The sequence below is a fragment of the Gouania willdenowi genome, chromosome 15 (genome assembly GCF_900634775.1).
Source record: "Gouania willdenowi chromosome 15, fGouWil2.1, whole genome shotgun sequence".
Taxonomy (NCBI): Eukaryota; Metazoa; Chordata; class Actinopteri; order Blenniiformes; family Gobiesocidae; genus Gouania; species Gouania willdenowi.
The window spans coordinates 8,356,277-8,363,687 of record NC_041058.1 but is presented as its reverse complement, the minus strand read 5'-3'; positions in this window follow the sequence as shown (position 1 = coordinate 8,363,687).

Sequence of the window (7,411 nt, the reverse complement as noted above, 5' to 3'; positions counted from 1 at the left end):
TAAATAACACCACAATTTTAATGCTGAATATTTTATTTAATAAAAGGGACATGATCATTATACACAATATTCCCGCAGCCAGTGTTCACCAGTCGAGCGTTCTCTGAGTTGGAGGATCTTCTGTAACTTTCCCTATAAAAACAGATTCAAGGTTTTGTTGTGAGTTAAACATTCTTTTCCAGTTTGTCGCTGCTGCAACTTAAGCTTCAGGAGTTTGTGTACTCACATGCAGGTATAGATGTTCCTCTCTCTGCTGGAACCTCGATCTCTGACATCCAAGCAGGGAAGCAGTCAGTCACAAATCCAGATATTTCAGAGATAGGGCTGTAGATGTACGTGTGTCCACCACCAATGTCATGAGTAGAACTGAAGCTGAGCTGGTTTGGAGACCATCTGCTTTCAGGAGGTTGGCTCATGCTTGGAGACGTGATGGGTTGATCCATCAGAAGGCCTTCTTCCTCCCAGGTGTAGGTACCACCACAACCTGGTTGAGAGTTGGAAGGTCCATACATTGAAAACACAGGCCGAGGTGGCCTGCAGGAGGGCCAGTCCATCGTAAAGTCAGTGCAGGCCTGGGCGTAAAGGTACGGCTGGTGTCGCTTCTTTTGACTCTCATTCCTTAAGAAATTGAGAAGGATGACAGTCTTCATTGAAGCTGAAAGACAGAAGATACAGGGAGTTCATAATTATGTTCTAAAGCAGGGGTGTCAAACATATTTTAGTTCAGGGACTAAATACGGAGCTGTTTATTTTAAAGCTGATATCCGGAGTTTCTGAGAAATCTATGCTTATGTATGATTCTTTTGAAATGCAAAAAAAACCCAACTAGTCTTTTACTATGGTCTACTGGCGCTGGTGATTCATATACATTAATGTATATAAGTCCCTCCTTTGTCCTATAGACCCCTATACAAATGGAAATGATCACCGACTGCGCCCAGCCAATAGGCTTCGACTTCCTGTTTTTGAGACTGTCAATCAAAGTGAATGCGGAACTGTGCACGGAAACAAGGCCGCGCGTCACAACAGCAAACAGGTAAATGTGATTTTGACTCTTACCTGACCCATAGACCTATATAAATAAGACCTGATGTGACCTTGTTATGTTCCACCATGCCCGTGGAGAAAAGTAGAGGCGTGGCTTCTGGTAGATTGGCAGAGGCAGAGGGGGGGAAGTGGAGCTGTTTAGGGCGGGACATCGAGACATCCTCTCAGAAACTCCGGATATCAGCTTTAAGTAGGCCATAGGTTTTAGGTGGGAAAATTAGTTTAATTTAATCATTATTATGCTCTAGTTTGCACTTCCACGTATAAAGACATTATAAAATATGTACGGCACTGATAATGTCAAAGCAACAAGTGACAGATTTCAGTCCCTGCAGGATCTTCACTTTAAATTTATTTAATTTTGTGGCCAATTGTCATGTAATTTTGTGGTATAATTTGAAGAAAGATGCAGGATTTTGGACAAATTCAGAGTTATTTTAACAATTTGAGATGGGAAAAAGACTGCCATCATGTGATATAAGCCTATGGGGGGAAATGTGAGCACTGCTAGTTTCATGGAATTTGTGTATTGTTTTGGAGATATCCAGCTGAGATATCTAAAACCAAATTAGCTTAATTTGCACAAAAATTAATGGTTTCTCAGATTTTTGAGCTTTCTGCCGCGAGCTGAATTGAATGCTCTAAAGGCCCCCGAGCCTTGAATTTGACATGTGTTGTAAGGGTATATTATGGATATGTGCTCTCCAGTTTTTAAACACAAACTCCAAGGGGAATAATAAACTCAACTACATTAGGATTACTGTTACCTGTAAAGTTGGAAAAAATGACAATCATTTAAGCCTATTACACATTGATACTTTTACTGAAGAGGCTATTATGGCCGCATCGTGTAGCACCGCCAGCCGGAATCCTCTACGCGCTGTGCATACATTTTTTTTGAAGGATTTAAAGAGACTTTTATCCCAATGTGCATACTGTTGTGAGGGTTCTCCTAACAATGCCCTTATCCACTGCCAGTGCTGAGCGTTCATTCAGCTGTTAAAGGCGGTCATACACCACGCAATTTTTTGACCCATTTAAGCCAAATTTTGACTCGACTTGTGCGTTCGTTTTTGGGATCGGGCCAAGTCTCTGCTATATCGCGTGTGTCGTGAATCGTGTAGTATACATGGGGTCACGAGAAGCGATTAACACCTCTCGACCAGCTCCCGATCAGCAATTGTATGGTCGTGAGAAAATAAAATTTGCTTGAAATCCTGGTCGCTCCTTGAGAGGGTATCGCACTGTTGAAGCAGTGAGATTATAACCCCAACCTAATTCAATAAACAAATAAAACACGTGTCCGTTTTAGCAAAAATTCATTTTCCGGTAGAAACAATTAATTAAGGCAAAGGCCGTTGCATACGCAGCGCCCCTCATTGGCCAGTTTAGGTCATGTGATAGTTGCACCACGTGACTTACAGTTCCGTCAGTTGTATTTTAGCTCATATTTATGTTTAGCTACCCCGCTAACCCTTTTAATAGGCTAACCCTAACCCAGGAAATACCCTAAAATGTTTATTTTTGTCGGATTTGTATTTTAAGGGTGGAATTTGCCGTGTTGAATATGTTAAAATTAAAAAATGGATATGTCAAAAGTGGGATTCGAACTCACGTTAGCAGAAGGGCGAATCCTTGAGTGCGGCCAAAGACCACTCGGCTATCCTGGGGGATATTGTTAGGTTTAACGTATCTTTAGACACTTTCATTAATTATCATGATATTCGATATATCGATTCTGGAGGCCGGGGAGGCGTAAACTTAGTTTCAAATAGGTAGGAACATTATTAGCCTATTATTATTATTATTATTATTATTATTATTATTATGATAAAGTGTGTTTTTACCATGTGTTTCTGCATGGTGCGCCGTCACCATAAGGTTTTTCTGAGCTGTATTTATCTGCTGTTACCATCCTCAACTTTGAATTATGGAATTGATTAGAATTGTTTCTTGTTGATAGACGCGCTGCTCAGGGACTAGAAGTGTCGTTTTGACCTAAGCTTAGAATCTGAGGAAGCCATTAAATAAAAGTGAGTGATAAATGAGTTTAACTCACACAATCAGTAAAGTTTGCAAATCAAGGCCCACTTACGTGACTGGAATAGTGTGTCCATGGTTGGATTTTCAGAAGTAAAAATGTTGTTATTTGTGTCCACAGCGCAGGTAAAAGTGCTCATATTTACAGGAATATTAAAGACTGGAGATGTTTCGGCTTTAAACGTGAACACAAACAGCTGATCAATGTGTGATGTCACTTCGGTAACACTTAAGACACGCCCACCAAGGTTAACCCCTTAATGATTGATCGTCCCACACACCCGGAAATACATTTTTTTTTTTTTTTTTTTTTCATTTATTTATTTAAATGCAACAGCATTGTACAAACATACAGAGTGCAGTATGTAATGTAAGTTCAATATCTTTCTGAAAGAATACAAATGAAGGGATTTTATTAGCATATTCACATTTATGGATAATTTTTTTTTAATTTAATTTAATTTTTTGCCGAAAACCAAAGTAAGTTTACGAAATGGTAACATTTTTCTCCTTTTTTATTTTATTTTTATTTTTATTTTTCAGAACACTTATGAAAACCAAAGACAACATTTTCCCAGTATAAAATCAAATCATTGGACAGATAATCAATGATGAATCTGCTGTGGTCTGCCTGCAGTTTTTTAGTGTATATATAACACATTCACAGGAGGCTAATGAACATAACATAAATGTTGTTAAAAAGGAGGAACACCTAGAGAAAATCTAAGCAATCATATGGAGAACATGCAAACTTAAAAAATATCAAAACACATGGACTTTTGAAGTAAAAGTGCAAATTCATACTTCACAATGGTGAAATTATTGAAAATATCTGCCTGTTGTTCAACTGGGGGAATAATTGGAGTGTTTAAATCGTAATATATATAAACTGTCAACAATAAATATCTTGCAACTGTGTCCAGATTTGACTGATGCAATTTGAGAAACATCCACTAGAGGGAGCTCTTTAATTGCTCTCAACTCAGTCAATCCAAATGTTTGTAGATCCATGATATAATATCATGCCCTCTACAACTTATGTAACACAATGTAAAATAACATGCATGGCTCCAATCTAAAACACTATTCTATGTGCAAATATTACAGAAGTTAAAACTTTGTTTGGGGGAAAATGATGAGATTATATGAGATAAAATGAGTAGTATTTTGTTGTACATCATATCAAAGTCAACACAGTGGAAAGCACACAATGATGCCCATGTCTGGTGTTTTGTGTGGCTGTTGTCTGACCCGATCTCTAATTTTACTGGGGATGTCATCGTGTGTGTCTCTCATATTTCTGCTGGCCAATGGGACTCACTAAGAATAGCTCAGAGACAGATTATGGGGGCTGCACAGCTCTCCCTCCAGCCTCTCACTCTTTCAGACATCCAATATTTACATCTGTCACTGAACATCCTCCTTCTGTATGTGTGTTTATCTACAAACCACTGGCATCCTTCATTAGTTTAACTGAATACACCAAATACAGGTAAAAAATAAATAAAAACACAAGTTTTTCATAAAGTCATTAAGCTTGTTGTGTTCTCCAGGAAAGACAAGGGACTCACCTCCAGTGAGACCTAAATATCCAAACTAATCCTTGGATGGAAGGGGATCTCCTGTCCTGACTGTGAGTCCCCCGGTTAGAAGAAAAGTGATCCAACAGCCTCCGGATATCCAATCACAGGCGGCCAACCTAAACCCTCTATCAGGTTGCTCAGGATGAACTTTGAATCCATCCTAATTATTCTCCTCCCATGTCTCCTGTCCATGTAGTGGTGAAAAGTGCCCTTGCTAACCCTGTCCAGGTCACATCCATTAAAGGTGCAGTCTGCAACTCTTATAAAAGTAACTTTTTTTCATATTTGCTAAAGCTGTCACTATGTAAGGACAGCTTTACATCAAACAGACTCATTGAATCCCCCCTGCTGCTCCTGCAGCCTTTGGCAGGTTGCCAGAATGCACTGCGCCCGAGCAAAAAGAACCAATCAGAGCCAGGATTGTGTTTGATGGGCTGTTTGACAGCTGTTGCTCAAAGTCCCCGCCCCTTTCCCGGAGCTAGAGCGCCGTTTTTTTTACAGAGTATGGTCTGGAGTAGTAGAAGATGGAATTGGTGACTCTTGTGCTTGAAAGGTAATTACTGCTGCTTGATTTACATTATGTTTGATTAGTAATTGTTACACTAGAACTCTATAGTGCATGTGTTTGTTCATGTGGGCGCAGCAGCCTCCGTGTGGGCTGCTGTAAGTGACACTGTGTTGTTGTTGCTGCTGCTGCTGAGGTTTGTGCACATTGAGAGAGAGAGAAGTATTGCAGTAATATGCTTTTAACAGAGCATGATATATTACTGTGATGTTGCTGTCGGACTAACATTAGCTTGTTAGCTCCTCTGAGGGAGGGACTTTGGAAAGTTTGGAGGCAGAGCAAGCGAGCAGCGAGAAGGGAGGGATCTGAGAGTTGCGGACTACACCAATAAAGTCTAGAGCTCAAGAAAAAAGAAGTTGCTCTTAGATTATCTCAATTTCAAAGCAAACACATTGGACCAGTTGCAATGCAAACAGACTAAACCAAGAATAAGGCACACATTCACCTGATGAGGGCAAATAAATGCAGAAGCCTGTGTAACCATAGGTGGACATAGGTGACATGATATTTGGTTAGGTCTAGAATAAATAATCATAAAAGGTCTCAAGTTCTCTGTATTTTTCTACCATCACAAGGTTGATGTGGTTTATCATTTTCTCAGAAATTTCAGCCACAGGAGCGAGAATTCAAGCATACTTTATCATTAAATAATGCGAAACCATATTATAGTAAAATAAAAACATCTTATCTTTTTCATCAATAGAGAGATTACAGATTTTGAATTTTATTTCGGGCAGTCTTCGGAAAAACAAAAACAGAACAAACAACACTCAATAATCAAAAGGGTGTAGGTTGAAGATAAATCTTATACACAACTACCTTATTACAAAAACAAAGCAAGGCTCTCTAGATTAGTGTTTCTCAAATGGGGGTACGCGATGGTATTACAGGGGGTACTAGAGAGAGAGAGAGAGTGGAAAACCCCAAGTGTGAGATGACCAGAAATGATAAAAACTATAGAAATAAATTCATTCAGGAGCCACTAAATCAGTGTTTTTTAACTTTTGGGTCAGGTCCCCATGTGGGGTCGCCTGAATTTTCGGAAAAATTAAAATAGATTTTTTTAAATGTTTAATTATTATTCTTTTTTTAAGATTAAAACACAATTTTAAACAAATGTACTTATTTACTTTTACTTTGTGAAATATACATAAATTATTTATTTCAACTAAAATGCAGTAAAATAATTAATATATATATATATATATAAAATAAATGTCTTTGGGTTTGCCAGAAATTCTTGTTATCAAAATGGGGTCACGATCCAAAGAAGGGTTGGGAATTACTGCATTAAATACTCTTTCTTTCTACTTATTTACAAAATGAGATTGTTTAAAATGTGTGGTATCACTCATTCATTCCATCATTATGCTCTAGAGTTGTTTTTAAATAGTTTTCTAAACAATAGGTTGTAGTCGGACAAAGGGGGTACTTTGAATCAGAAAGAAGAGAAAGGGGGGTACTTGAGCCAAAAAGGTTTGAGAACGACTGCTCTAGATAATATTGAAAAAATATATAATAATAATAATAAGGAAACTAATGTTACTACTTTTTACAATACACATTCGATATATGTTCTGCACAAATGTTCACACATTCACACACATGCATACTATGCATCATACACATGTACATGATATTAGCAATATACTATTTAATATTTACGACACACTTTTAATCAATTCCATTTTAAATATAAAACAACCAGTTGCCTTTCCAACACTGAAGCTCACCTGCTGACACCTGAACAACAGGAGAAGCTGTCCTTCTGCAGACGGTCTTTCTGCAATGTCACCAAAACATTGGTTCTTAACAGCTGTGTAAACACGTTGGGATTTTGTCCAGAGAGCAAAAGTATAGGCCTTACTTTTGCAACTTTTTATTTGGCAGGTCATCATCAGCGAGAGCAAAATAAATAAGATAATGTTTTGTTAGTGTTTGTACAAATGATAGGGCCTATGTTTGCTGTCGGCGGGGACAGTAAAACTTACCTTTTCCATAATAAACCATGTTAAACCTTACACGGATTAATAAAAAAAAGTGGATATTATTGGTGTGTCACATAAACATGATTGAGTCTTTAGTGTAAAAGTCTAGCCTTTTTGGAGGGCAGAAACCAAAGATCCGAACACTGTTAGCAGAATAACGTCAAAAGTGCTAAATTAAATTTGACAAA